Raw genomic sequence first — 15,631 nt, forward strand, 5'->3', positions numbered from 1 at the left:
AGCACTAGACTAAGCCCTTGGGAGAGCACAATGGAGGTAGAAGATGTGATTCCTGGCTGAACCTGGTTGTACATTAATTAACAGGAAGCAGCAACAAGGTTCACAATATGTTCTGTGCCACACCTAGCACAAAGAGGACATTTGAGAAATGTTGGGCTCAATTTTCTCCTGCCTCTCTGGAAGAATTTACTGCTACTGAGGTTTTATTTTATTTTTTTAATGGTACTTGGTAAGCATTTACTATGTGCCAGGTACTGTACTAAGCACAAGATCATGAGGTTGGATACAGTCCCCGTCCCACATGGAGGTCACATCCTTAATCCCCATTTTACAGGTGAGGAAACTGAGGCACAGAGAAATGAAGTGACTTACCCAAGGTCACAAAGTAGACAAATGGTGGAGCCGGGATTAGGTCCCATGTCCTCTGACTCCCAGGCCCATTCTCTTTCCACTAGGCCACTTTGCTTCTCACTGCTTCTCAACGCCTCCAGCAATTCACGGGGCTAGCACAGAAGCCACATTCCCGGGTGTACAGAAGCGGAGAAACTCCTCCTCTAAGACCAAAGTGTTATGGCAAAATGTGAGCTCTAGGGGAGAAAGGTGTGTGGGGAGCTGAGGCCCTTTATGGCAAAATCACAGCAACAACAAAAACTTTGGTTTTGACATTTCCCACGATTCCCCCATTCTGTGACAGACAACCTACTGGAACTGCATGGTCCTGGGTTTCTTAGGGTGGAAAGCTGTGTCTTCTTGTGTACATGAAAGCAAATTATTCTTGTCTATCCTTGTGTCCCCACAAATGCCCTGCGTAACTGTGCCCTGGCAAGCACATGTAAATGCCAGACACTCTCACCATAGAGGACAAGAGTTGATCTTACTGAATCCAAGTCTCTTTCTCTTTCCCCGACTCACCATAAGGATGCCTTTAACAAACCACATGCTGCCTTTTATAGAAAATTCTACTCCCACATGTTGGTTCAATCCTTTCTACCCACATTCTCTTTATGATGTCAAATAAATAATGTACCACAGAAGATGTCATTCATAAATCCTAAACCCCGAAGAGTCAGCCTGGAAAAGCACTCAGGATAACATGGTATATGAGGTAGCAACATGAAAAATGTTACCATTGGGTCCACAAGGAATATCAATTACTCAGGATGTCTGGACTTCATAATACCATTTTTTATGCATCTATTTAGAGGAGGGTCTATTTGTGTCGGTGAAAGAAGGAAGTGGGGAACTAATCAGTCCTATTTAAGAATACTCCATAGTCAAGGAATTTAAATTCACTGTTTGACCTTTTATGCCCTAGTTAACATATGACAGTGATTATGTTTCACGGTATATTCAATGTAATTCATAAAGGTTATGTAGATATTACATTTTAAAGTAACCTATTTGGTAAGACCCTGGATATGTGACATTTTAATCAAGTTCAGACCATCTAATGAAACTGATGGAATTTGCCCCTTAGGCTATTTGATAAAACATAAACCAATGAGAAAGTGCTTGAGGTGCCTTTTCATTAGAAAGTCTGTGAGCTCTCCCCTTCTCTCCCCACAGCCCCCACACTCCACTTCCTTCTTTGGCACTTTAGTAAGATGGGTTATAAAAATGAGTTGATAGGTAACATTTTCTGCTGATGGGTTTGAACTGCAGTCATCTTAGAGCACATCCTCTAAGCTAAATGCAGTTTTGATTCAAGGTCACTGTGTAATCGACATAATAATATCTTGCCCATGATCCTTTTTTGTCTAGAAGCCCAAAACGTGTCAGAGATAGCCCTTCTTCACAGGTCTCTCTTCACCACCACCCCTTTAATTAGCACAACAACTTCAAGTGGGACTTTTGTCCAGATTTTATAATGGGCCAGGAAAGGCTCTGAGAGTGTTAATGATTCATCCAAAGTATCTCTGTGAAACAAGGATAAAACCATGTTCTCCTGATAGCAGCAGCAGTAAAATGTTATTGAGTATCCTCTGGGTATAAATTCCTTATTAGGCCTGTTCTAGGGGCTATTCCCCAGATGACACCTCATCTTCTCAGGACTCACCACTTTCTGTTCAACTCCCTGCCATACAATGTGACTTGCTACAGAATTGCTGAAATGTGACTTTTCAGGAGGCTCAAATGGGATGGATTTCTCTTCCCTGCTAATTGGGGCCATCCCTGACTATACATAAGAAAGCAGAGCCATCAGCAAGAATATATTTGCCATTTATTTGTATCAGCTCTATAGGAAAATTGAGTACTTTATTTTGAGTTGGACAGTAAGTGACCTACAGGAAAATCAAAGAGGGTTTACAAGAAGCCAATTTGGGAGCACAACTTCCTGCTCCCAAAGGGACAGATACATATGTTCATCTACCCTGTCTGTGTATTTCTGAGTTTATAAAGAACATGGGGCAGGTGTGTGTAGAACAGATGCCTAAGTTCCTATTAACCCTATATTTTTTGAGAGCTGAGACTGAGGCTTCTATAAGAAATTCATTCAGGTGTGAAGGAAGTTAGATTCAACAGTTTACCGGTGACTTTGAGTGGAAGCCTGTTTGCTTCAAAAATAATCTGATAGCACTGTGACATGCAAGAGTTTAGAAATACAGTTAATTTGATGAGAGCCATTTTATTTTCCCTCCTCTTTTCTGTGTTTATCCTGAACACATGACAGTTTGAGCCAGTCACACCCTACAAATAGCCCTGACAGTCACTCTCTATCAAGCCTTGAATGAGCCTCTTTAGATCATGTTGTTCGACTGGACCCAGATATCAGGAGAGGGGTTTTAGTTGAGTGTGTGAAATTGTGAATTCTCTCCATCACAGGTGCCTACTCCTCAGAGGCGATGGGGGCGTTGGAGGCAATCATCCCCCATAGTTTATAGAGCTTGAGTCTCACAGTTGCTCATCCCAGGTCTCTTAAAAGATCTGAGAATTTCTAATTAGGTCTGAAAAGACCCGAAATGGTGGCTTTTAGGCCCATTAGCTCTTTGAAGCCTATCCCCCAGCAGTCTGCATCGCTTCTAAACTTCATCCCCATTTTTGCCACTGCCTTCAAAATGGAAATCTGCTAAGCTTGCTCTCTGTCTGACCCTGATGATTTTCCTGGGTATCGTGTGTGTGTGTGTGTGTGTGTGTGTATCTGTTTTTCAGGTTAGAAAATGTCACTACTGATTATGAGATTTTACCAGTATGAATGGGTATGGCTGATACAACCAATGATGGCTGACTGACAATCACTTTCACAACAGATGTCTGTGCGTTTGTGAAGACTTCTCTTTGCCACTCTGATATATTTGTTATTCACAAGCAGGAACAGACTGGGTCCAAATTATTAAAGGGACAGCCTGGGGAGAGAAGCAGCGTGGCTCAGTGGAAAGAGCACGGGCTTTGGAGTCAGAGGTCATGGGTTCGAATCCTGACTCTGCCACTTGTCAGCTGTGTGACTGTGGGCAAGTCACTTAACTTCTCTGTGCCTCAGTTACCTCATCTGTAAAATGGGGATTAAGACTGTGAGCCCCACGTGGGACAACCTGATCCCCCTGTGTCTATCCCAGCGCTTAGAACAGTGCTCTGCACATAGAAAGCGCTTAACAAATACCAACATTAATATTAACATATGAGCAGGGATCACGCTTAAAGAGTGGAAATTACTCTCCTTCCAGCCCACCACTCTTCTAACTGACTCTGAGTGACTCCTTGGTTCAAAGCCAGTTAGAGTGATATGGTGAACGTAAAAGAACCTCTGTGACCCGCCTGGCCCAGTGCAGCACACACCAGTCCACAGAAGCATAATCCCACACTGGGATTTTTCCAGTTTCTTTCCTGGCCAATCTGGCCACAGGATCAGGCACCATTTCTCTTTCTCCATTTTGGTGTCATGTTTTTTCTGAAGATTCTGATCCAACAGCTACCTTATTCCTGATCTCTGCAGGCCAGACTGGTCTGTCTCTTGCTTACTATCTTCCAGCTGTGCACTGCTATGCCAGATCATTTTGCTTCATTGTGCCTTTTAAAGATAGTTTCTGTTGACAGATTTCCCTTATCAGATCAACATAGAGCAGTCGTTTGGGTGTCCTGCTGTCATCCTTTCTCCCTCACATGTCCAGCCCAGAGAAGATGTGTTATTCCTAGTACCTGATGCAGTGCTTGGCACATAGTAAGTGCTTTATAAATACCACTATTATTATTATTATGCTGGTGTTGTTGACTGTACCCTGAAATGCTGGAAGAAAGTATGCATATGCATTCATGTTAAGAGTGGGGCTGCATTCAGTTCTCTGGAAACACTATCCTGATAAAACATATTTGTATGATATTGTTCTGATGTTCTGACCAGGAGGATTTTCTCACCTTGAATCTCTTGTCAAGTCTCAGGGACTCAGACAGTATTGAATTGGCAGACCCTGGGTCTCTCTGAACTGTTCTTTAAAGAACACTGAACTTTAATTACCAGAAAACATAGCCAGGGACATGTAAAGAACTTTATGCCTTGGAATTCAGCATATTACATAGTAAAGGAGAATAATTTCATGCCATTTCTCTGAATCAAACTGGGCTCCTGGAATTCCCATTTCCAGTGATTTGCAGAAAAAAATTTTTTCCAGCAGGCTTTCCATGATTAAACATCTGCCTTCTAGGATGGCTCAGCACTTTTGTGCACTTCTATGTTAATTATTTGTTATTGATTTATTTTGTCGTGGTGTTCTTGATTCACTGATATTTTATTATGTCTAGCTATGTTCACATCCTTTTCGTTTTTGTTAATAATTTATGTTCATCTTTCTATCAGAATGTGAGTTCTTTGGTGAGCAGATCATGCTGTATACTTCTTATATATGCCCCCAAGCCCCTAGTACAGTGCAGATGATGATGGTTGTGATCAAATGAGAGATTTGGAGAGTCTTTTGAATCATACACCTCGAGGGAATTATTTTGTTAGAGAGACAGAGAAGAATCAGTGGCTTAAAGGGTCTGTCAAGTATTGTGTGGGTGAAGCTCTGAACTTGGCTGAACTGTATGCAGCCCTTGATCTTTCACAAGTGTTAAGCAGGATATCTATTTTTGTGCTGTGTCAATAGAACTAAGTTCAGTGGAAGACCAGCTTTCTGGACCTCCATTCAAATGGTAAATTCTCCATTGTTCTCTCAGCCCAGTGGATACCCAACATCAGCTTGCACTAACTTCACTGTAGATGAGAAAGCCATTTCTAAACTTAGTAAACAGACCTTTGAGTTTCAATGCTTTTTCTTCTAGTAAATAGATAACATTAGCCTGCCAGAGAAAGGAATACAGAGAGATGTGATAAGTTCAGAGTGCCCCTAATAATAATAATAATAATGTTGGTATTTGTTAAGCGCTTACTATGTGCTGAGCACTGTTCTAAGCGCTGCGGTAGACACAGGGGAATCAGGATGCCCCTGGTAGGCTGTATACACCCAGTGAGCTCAGAAGATTGTATTGTAGATGTACTCCTTGTGTTCAGTTTCAGTGTCCCTCTTTGATTGAACCTCTGGAGGGAAAAGTACATCCTTAACCTAGATTACTTTAGAGGCTTTCAGCAAAAAGATTCCAGTGCTTTGGATCATCAGCGTCCTCATCAAAATGAAAGATCAAATTAAAAATTCAAAGTGGATGCCTTTCAGTGTCAATGGCGAAAGAATCTGGATTCTGTGTTTGCCCTGATGCAAGCAAGGCAGGGATGTAATAGTGAAAATAAGGGGTCTGTTCATTATAATTATGTTATTTGTAAAGTGCTTACTATGTACCAAGACACTGTTCTAAGTGCTAGGGTAGAGACAAGTGAATCAGGTTGGAGACAGTTCCTGGCCCACATAGGACTCACAGTTTAGCAGGAGGTGAACAGGTACTGAACCCCTGTTTTACAGATGAGGGAACTAAGGCACAGAAAAGTTAAGTGACCTGCCCAAGGTCATACAGCAACCAAATGGCAGAGCTGAGATTAGAACCCAGGTCCTCTGACTCATTAGACAATGCACTCTTCTGGACCAAGAGATTTAGTGGTAGATGAGGTTATCAACTAAATTCCTTTGTCACAGAAATTCAGGTGGTGATTTCAGTATTCCCTAAAAATGTCAATCCTACAAATTCTTTCTGGAAGAACAGCAAGCAAGAGCTAGAGGCCACTTGAAAAAGAGATGCATGTAGCGGAAGTTCTCAGTGATGGTGGGAATGGGTGTAAGTAGATGCTGCCAAAGGGGAAGATCAAGTTTGCTCAAGAGAGCCAGGAGTGGGCTATGAAACGAAATCTTTGATTTAACCAACAGAAAGACCTATCCCAGGTTCATGTCTCCTTTGTCATTTGGGCTCAGGCCTAAGGCACTGTGGCTCCCACTAGTGATCAGAGAATTAAATCTAATTAATCAAAGGTATTTATTGAGCCTTTACTTTGCACACAGCACTGTACTAAGCACTTGGAAGAATACAAGTGGTAGACATGATTCTTGCACACAAGGAGCACAGCATAGGGGGAGACAGACATTAAAATAAGTTTCAAATGGGGAAAATGAGAGATTATAAGGATATCATATATAGGTGCTGTGGGGATGGGGATGAGGTGACTATAAAATGCTTAAGGATATAGATCCAAGTGAAGGCTCCTCCTTTTCCTCCCACCCCTTAACTGTGGGAGTTCCTCAAGGCTCTGTTCTGGGTCCCCTTCTATTCTCTATCTACAGCCATTCCCTTGGAGAATTCATTTGTTCCCATAGCTTCAGCCACCAACTCTCTTTGATTCCCAAATCTACTTATCCAGCCCTGATTTATCTCCTTCTCTGCAGTCTCATATTTTTCTCTGCCTTCATAATATCCCACTGGATGTCTCCCCCTCTAGACTGTAAGCTCATTATGGGCAGGGAATATGTCTCTCTACTCTTTCAAATGCGTAGTACAGTGTTCTGTACACAGTAAGTGCTCAATAAATAGGATTGATTGATTGATTTTCCCCATGGTCATCTACCATCTCTATGTAGGTGATTCCCAAATCAATACCTTCCAGACCTGATCTTTCTCCTCTGCAGTCTCATATTTCCTCCTGCCCTCAGGACGTAGTCACGAGCCCCTGGTTCGTACCAACCAGGACCTTCCTGGACCAGGGATGCCTCGGTGACACAAAGTAAGGTCAAACCACACCTCTGATCACCAAAGTTATGGTGGAAAGTTTTTACTTAGTTTTACCAATGTACAAGGGATTAACGCATACACACACTCACTCACTCCACTCCACCAAGGGTCCAATACCAGTCTGTGGTCAAAGGAGCCCATTCTGCCAATGCTCTTCTTCCTGTTTCCAAGTGCTGCTGCCTTCTGCTGCTTTCGAGTACTGCTCTCCTGCTGCTTCTGCTGCTCCAATGTTTGCTTCCTTCTGCATGTCAGTGTGCCCCTGTGCTGCTTCTCTGCATGCCCTTTGCGGGTTTCAAAACGAACACCTTTTAGCTGCCTTAGGTGTCACAGCTGGGGCTCTATGTGGCAGTCATTGATTAGTGCAGACGTGTTACTGGATAGAGCATCTGGTTACTGTATCAACCTTGCTGATCTCAAGTGTGTGTTGAGTTAGGAAGGATAAATGAACATTCCCCACACCTTTCAAGAGGTATTATCTAACTCCATAGCCCACCTAATGTGGTAGAATAGCCTCTCTAGCCATGTACTCTCAGAAAGACTATTAAGGCTTTGCTATGGAGATGGCACTGGAGGTCCCCAGAAGAGTTTAGGATTGCCCAAATCAGCAGAGGCTTCAGCAGCCAATCTCAACTCTGAGCATCCCAAGGCAAGGAGTAAGGCTAGAGTTCTCCCATCACATCCTCACCTCCCTAGATCCCCAAATTTTACTGAATCAGATTTAGTCAGTGAGTACCAAAATGTAAGGCCCTGAGCAAGAATATGACTGAGTCAGACCCAGGAATAATACAGCCCTGAATTGTATCTCCATGACAACAGGAGGTTTAGAAGAACTACATGATGGTTGTCCTCCTGGTCCCCACAGTTGTGGTTGTATCATCTAATATGAATGTTCTTTCTAGTGTAGATGCAAACCTTTCACTTTGAGTTTGGGGATCAGCTTTTAAAGCACTGAATTAGCTCTCACCCTCCTACCTAACCTTACTAATCTCCCACTAAAATTCAGCCCTCACACTTCACTCCTTTAAAGCCAACCTAGTCACTGTACCTCAGTCTCATCTATCTTGTTACCAACCCCTTGTCCACATCTTCCCTCTGGTCTGCAACTCTTTAACCCTTTCATATCAGAGACAACCTCTCCTTCCAAACCCTCCCAAAACCATATCTCCTCCAAGAAACGTTCCCTATCTCCTCATTTCCCCACTCTATTTGCCTTCCCTTCCGCATTGCCTATGCACTTGGGTGGGTATTTCATAAACAGTTTGATACCTCATTCCCAGCTTCATGGCACTTACATTCATATCTTATACTCTGCTTCTTCTCCATCTGAATTTATATCAGTAATTTGTTTTAATTTCTGCCTCTGTACTAGATTGTAAGCTTCTTGATGGCTGAGATTGTGTCTACCAACCTTAATTTTTCTAATTTACCTAAATTTTGTAATTTAGTACAGTGTTTTGCACATAGTAAGCACTCAGTAAATGCCATTATTGACTGATAGACTGATTCATTGATTTTAGGAGATTGGGTACTGGAAGGGGATGGGCTTCAGAAAGATAGCAGGCCTAAAAGCAACAATTTCAAGTCCTTTCAGGTTCTGTCAAAGACCTGGCCTTAGTGAGTCTTTGGAATTCAACCTAAAAATCCGTGAAGGTACCTGCCTCCCCTGCCCCTGAGGTTGGTACCTATGCCCTCCAGTAACCCATAATGGACTTCCTCTTGAAGCTAGGTTCAGCGTCAGAATTTCCTGAGGAAGCATATTCCAGCCTGTGGGGAAACAAGATAGAGGCCACTGCCAACACAGGCATTTTCCCTTTCTAATCCCAGAAAGTCTAATATCACTAATATGGAGAAGTCTGGACACAGACCCCCACGTAATAGTAGTAATATTTAGTCTATTTCTTTTCAATTTCAAATAGACAGCTGGTTCATATTTAAGAGATCCTCTCTTTGCCACTATCTGGGGTTCTGCTAATGGCCTTACCCTGGAATTTGGGGTTTGCTTATCGAGGAAAAACAATTAAGGATGCAATATAGACAAAAATCTTTTGTCTTATTAACGATGGGTACTATAATTTTTTTTGTTCCCAGAATTTTCAAGGAGCTTCATCTCATCTTATATCTTGTGTTCAGTAGAGAAAATGCTCTTTTGGGCCACTGTTCTATGGGAAAAGTAGAAAACAATCTCATTAAAAAATCTGTTGTGCCTGGTTAAACAATTCTCTCCCAACCTTTAAGTTTTTTTCTATGATTTTGGGAATATGAATAGCAGTTTATCAGAGTGTAGGCAGGTATTAGACCCGACAGCTGAACAGTAAAAGAACAGGTTAGAAAGAGCATCAATTATTTGGAAATGTAGTGTTGGAGAAGGCTTTTGTGAATACCATGGACTGCCCAAAAAACAATTAAATGGATTTTGGAGCAAATTAAGCCAAAGTGGTCTTTGGAAGGACAAATGACTCGATTTATGTTAGCATATTTTGGACACATAGGAGGACTAATTCTCTGGAGAAGATATTAATGCTGGGAAAAGTCCAGGAAAACTGTGGAAGGGGCAGACCAGCAGCTAGATGGCTAGAGACCATAACGGTGATAACGGAAGAACTGTTAGAAAGGTTACAGATTATGGCAGAGGACAAGACGTTCTGGAGAAAATATATCCATAGGATTGCTATGAATCAGAAATGACTTGACAGCACTTGATTGTAATAATAACAAGCAGTTCTTATTTCCAACGAGGAAAAAACAAAAAGGGAATAAGGCATTGTTAGAATTTCATATGAGAAATAAGCCTGATCATTTCTTTATGAACAACATGTGCAAATTTTCAACTGATGATAGAAGCACCATGGCGTAGTGAATAGAGCCCGGGCCTGAGAGTCAGAAGGTCATGGGTTCTAATCCTGACTCTGCCACATGTCTGCCTTGTGATTTGGGGCAAGTCACTTCACTTCTCTGTGCCTCAGTGTTACGTCCCAGTGGAGTCAATTAGGGACAAGGGGGTTCGTGACTCAGCTTTACAGACAGAATAAACCACGATATTCAGTATCACAGCAAGAAAACATTTAACATTCAGAAAAACATTAAGCACAATGGATCCTGCTTCTGTTAAGCCCTCAACCCAGAGATGATAAGATCTCTGACACTATTTAGGCCCTCAACCAGGGGCATTGAGAATTTCGTATGGCGGGATGGTCAGTCCCGTTTACTGTTCAGGTCCTTAAGGGGCCGGACCTGCACGGGCATCCCTGGACAAGAGGTCTTCTGCCCGGACTGTCCCCCTGCCTTCCCTTCAGAGGACAGTGAGCAGCCAAGTTGGGGGGGAGACCAGGGTGGGCATCCCCTCAGAGAGTCCCCTCTGCCTCGGGTGATTCCGTTGTCCTTTCGGTATCAGAGAGCAACAGCGAAAGGCGTTTCCCTCAGTTTTTATACTATGCTTGTTGACCATTACATCCAGCTTCTTCCACTTAAATGGCCCTAATCTACTAATTAAAGTCCCATTGTCTTCTACTCTTAGAGAACACCTCATCCAGACCCCTAAAGGTGTATCAACATTCAGGTCTTCTCTTGGAGCCAATGGGTGGGGCTCAACTGCAATCACAGGAAGCAATACACCGAAGGGCATTAAATTTAACACAGTGTTTAGGCACCGGGCATGCTTCACTCAGTTACCTCATTTGTAAAATGGGGATTGAGGCTATAAACCCCACGAGGGACAGGGACTGTGTCCAACCCTATTTGCTTGTGTTCACCCCAGTGCTTAGTATAGTATTTGACACATAGTAAGTGCTTAACAAATACTATTATTATTAATAATATTATTATTATAAATGACTTTAGGGCAAAGGCTGATGATTTGATTGTATGTATAATCTCTTCACATGATTAAAAATTGGAATTATATTTGTTTTCCTAAAACACCTTCCTTAGGACTGTTACAAGCAGCAGTGAAGACATTCTCAAGGTCACTTGATCTCAGACTTAAGCTCATGAGTATACAATCTGCATAGGGTGATTTGGGGAGAAGTTCATAAGATCAGGATCTGTGGTCATCGATTCCACACTCATTGAAGTCAAGGTACCTGCATGTTGAAGAATATAGAAAATGTGATGATCATAAGATCCAGCTCTGTTTTAAGATGCAAGACATCTGTACAGATTTTTCTGAATTTCCCTGCTTCACGCAGTCCCAGATAAACTGGAATAAATGGACAACCAGATTTCCTGTCTCTGCTCTAAGTGAGGTCTGAGGGGGGTCAATGATAGTCCAAAGCTTAAACAGAGCAAACTCTCCTCCTGCCTAATGCTGCTAGAAGAGTTCCATGCTGTCATTCTCCACATGCCCAGTAATCAATAAATCAATTATATTTATTGAACACTTATTGTGTGCAGATCACTGTACTAAGTGCTTGGGAGAGTACAGTATAACAGAGTTGGTAGACATGTTCCTTACCCACAAGAAGCTTTCAATCTAGAAGGGGAGGCATACAGCAATATAAATTCCTTCCTTCATTCATTCAATCATATTTATATATTTATATTTATTCAAATATATTTATTCATTCAATCATACTGCGTGTTGAGCACTGTACAGAGTGCTTGGGAAAGTACAATACAACAATAGAGTGACAATCCCTGCCCACAACAAGCTCACAGTCTCGAGGGATGGAGACAGACATCTATACAAATAAATAAAATGACAGATATATAGATAAGTGCTGTGGGGCTGGGAGAGAGGGGAAGAGCAAAGGGATCAAGTCAGAGTGACACAGAAAGGAGTGGGAGATGAGGAAAACTGGGACTTAGTCTGGGAAGGTCTCTTGGAGGAGATGTGCCTTCAGTAAGGCTTTGAAGTGGGTGGAGAGTAATTGTCTGGCAGATTGGAGGAGGAAGGCTATTCCAGGCAAGAGATAGGACGTAGGCCAGGGGTTGGCAGCGGGATAGGCGAGATGGAGGTGCAGTGAGAAGGTTAGCACCAGAGAAGGGAAGTATGCAGGCTATGTTGCAGAAGGAGAGAAGTGAGGTGAGGTAGGAGGGGGAAAGGTGATGGACTGCTTTAAAGACAATGGAGAGGAGTTTTTGTTTGATATGGAGGTGGATAGGCAATCACTGGAGATTTTTGAGGAGGGGGGGTGACATGTTCTGTAGAAAAATGATCCGGGTAATGGACTGAAGTATGGACTGGAGTAGGGAGAAGCAGGAAGTTGGGAGTTCAGCAAGGAGTCTGATGCAGTAATCCAGGAGGGATAGGATGAGTGATTGTATTAACACAGTAGCAGTTTGGATGAAGAGGAAAAGGCAGATTTTAGCGATGATATGAAGGTGGGACCAACAGGATTTGGTGACAGACTGACCATGTGGGTTGAATGAGAGACAGGGGTCAAGGATAACACCAAGGTTATGGGCTTGTGAGATGGGAAGGATGGTGGTGCCATCTACAGTGAAGGGAAAGGCCAGGAGAGGAGAGGGTTTGGGAGGGAAGATAAGGAGCTCTGTTTTGGACATGTTAAGTTTGCGGACGGGAGGACATCCAAGGAGAGATGTCTTGAAGGCAGGAGGAGATGCAAGCCTGGAGAGAAGGAAAGAGATCAGGGGAGGAGATGTAGGGGTGGGTATCATCTGCATAGAGATGGTAATTACAGATATGTATATAAGCCCTGTGGGGCTGAGGGAGGGAGGGGTGAATAAAGGGGTGGAAACCTAAATGCAAGGGTGACTCAGAAAGGAGTGGGAGAGGAGGAAACCAGAGCGTTGTCAGGGAAGGCCTCTTGGAGAAGATGTGCCTTCAATAAGGCTTTGAGGGTGAGGAGAGTGATCATCTATCAGGTATAAAGAGGGAGGATGGTCTAGGCCAGAGGCAAGAAGTGGGCGAGAGATCAATAGCAAGATAGTTGAGATTGAGGTACAGGGTGTGTAGGTTGGCATTAGAGGGTGAAGTATGTGGCCTGGGTTTTAGTAGGAGTACTAATACTGAGGGCTCTTGTTAGGTTCTAGTATCTCTCTTTCATGAGTAATGCAACCTACTTCCTGTAGTTTGGGAGATTAAGCTTGAAGGCTGGACTGGTGAGTGAATCCTCTTGAGAAGACAAGTGTGAATTGAAGCAAGCAGCCAGCTGTGTTGTAGGAAACTAGGCTGATAGGGGATTAAACTGAGCTAGGATGAGGGCCATATCCCTTTCTGTTGATTTTTTAACCTAGAGTTTGGTTGGTCAAGGTTATTAATGATTCATATTTTTGAAACAACAGCAACTTAACTATATTAATAATGACTTATCAAATTTCATTTTCTGACAGACTGTCTTTGCCTGGGAGTAAATCTGGGACAAAGTTAAAAGTCTTCATTGTAAAAAAAAGTTTGTTCCCTTTCTCCTGCTCAGCCAAAGTATTTTAGGCCTGGACCTGCTTCTTATGTTTTGCCAACAAAGCGGTTACTCACCTAACACGAGAAGCAGCGTGGCCTAGTGGAAAGAGGCTGGGCCTGGGAGTCAGAGGACCAGGGTTTTAATCCTGTCTCTGTCAATTGCTTGCTGTATAACCCTGGGCAAGACACTTAACTTCTCTGTGCCTCAGTTGCCTTATCTGTGAAAATGGGGATTAAATACTCCTCCCTCCAATTTAGATCATGAGTCCAGTATGAGACTTGGACTGGATCCATAAACTTGTATCTAACCCAGCACTTAAAACAGTGTTTGACACATAGTAAGTGCTTAACTAAATACCAGTTCCTTGGGCTGCCTGCCCCCCGTTTCCAGCCTAGCTCTTTAGCAGCCTTTTGGCCACCGACCGCCGACTTTAGCGGCTTTTTGGCCGCCGACCGCCGACTCATCCACGCCGAGACCACCCCCCCTCTCCCGGGAAGCTGAGCCTTGTCATCGCCCGGAGCCTTGGAGCCATTACCGCGTGGGCCCGGGATCTCTGCTCCCCTGGGGCTGAATCGACCACCACATGGACTCGGGAGCTCTCCTCCCAGGTGGTGGTTCCTTGGGCTGCCTGCCCCCCGTTTCCAGCCTAGCTCTTTCGCAGCCTTTTGGCCACCGACCGCCGACTTTAGCGGCTTTTTGGCCGCCGACCGCCGACTCATCCACGCCGAGACCACCCCCCCCTCCCGGGAAGCTGAGCCTTGTCATCGCCCGGACCCTTGGAGCCATTACCTCGTGGGCCCGGGATCTCTGCTCCCCTGAGGCGCAGCCTCGGCCCACCCGGCCCCTGCCCCGATTCCCGACAAGCCCCCCTTCGCCTACCACTCGCTGACTCATCTGCGCTTCCTCCCCCTCCACCGGGGAGCTGAGCCTCGGACCGTCCGGACCCGCGCCCGCCTCAGCCTTTCGCAACCTGGACCTCCGCACCCCCGCTCGGGAACTCCGACACTACGGATCTTCGCCCCCACAGACCCCCAGCCACCAGCTTCCAGTCCACCCGCCCCCCCCCGCCGCTCGGGCCCGGGAACATTGTGCTCCCCTTCTCGATCCTGGGGACATTGTGCTCCCCTTCTCGGCCCCAAGGACATTGTGTCCTCGGGGGACATTGTGTCCCCCTGCTCGGGCCCGGGGACACTGTGCTCCCCAACCGCTCCCCCACTCCGCCCGAGGCAGCCATTTTAGGAAGCCCCCACTCTGCCTGAGGCGGCCATTTTGGGAAGGCCTCACTCCCTCTTCCCTCTTGAGGTGATTCATCTCTCCCGCCCCCGCCCCGGGCGACGACGTCCTTGTTCTCACCATGTTACCTTACCTTAGCCGCCGCCCACGGCCGCCACCCACCCCGGACAACCTCAGGGCCCCCCCGCCGCCACAGGGTTATTTGGTCATGAGCTCTGGGACTCTCTCGGCCGCTGGCCGCTTGACTTTGAGTCTGATCGGGTAGGGTCGGCTCGTCCCCCGACCCTGGTCATCGCCTGCTTATTAACACTATTGTAGTGTGCCTTACTGTAGCATGTTGCTATATTAGCGATCTCGCTTGTCATTGTTTATTGTCGTCAGACTTTGAATTTGATCAGGTCGTCCCTTAATCGAGTCTACCCCCGACCCTGATCATCACCCCTTTTATTAACACGACTATATTGTATCATACTGTATCATGTTGCTATATTAGCACCACTGTATTGTATCATATTGTATCATGTTGCTATATTACCGATTTCGTTTATTACTGTTTATTGTTGTCAGTGCTGCCACCCACCTCTCTGGCCTCACCATGTCCCTCCTCCCCCCCCCCCGCCCCTTCCTATCCTCCCCTTCCCCTTCCCCTCTCTTGCTCAGCTCTTTCCCGCTCTCTCCTCTGTCTCCTCCCCCCCTCTTCTCTCCCGCCCTAGAACCCCACTTTACCAGCGCTACCCCTCTTCCCCCTCCCCCTACTCTTCCCCCCACCAAACCCCCTCTTCACCCCCTCCCCCCTTCTCTCTTCCCCACCCATGCCCCATCCCAGTCCTCTTGTCCCACCACCACCCCTCATCCCCCTCTCCTCGTCCAGGGCCCCGCCACCTCCTTCCCATCCAAAC

Source organism: Ornithorhynchus anatinus, chromosome X5 (assembly GCF_004115215.2).
Source record: "Ornithorhynchus anatinus isolate Pmale09 chromosome X5, mOrnAna1.pri.v4, whole genome shotgun sequence".
Classification (NCBI taxonomy): domain Eukaryota; kingdom Metazoa; phylum Chordata; class Mammalia; order Monotremata; family Ornithorhynchidae; genus Ornithorhynchus; species Ornithorhynchus anatinus.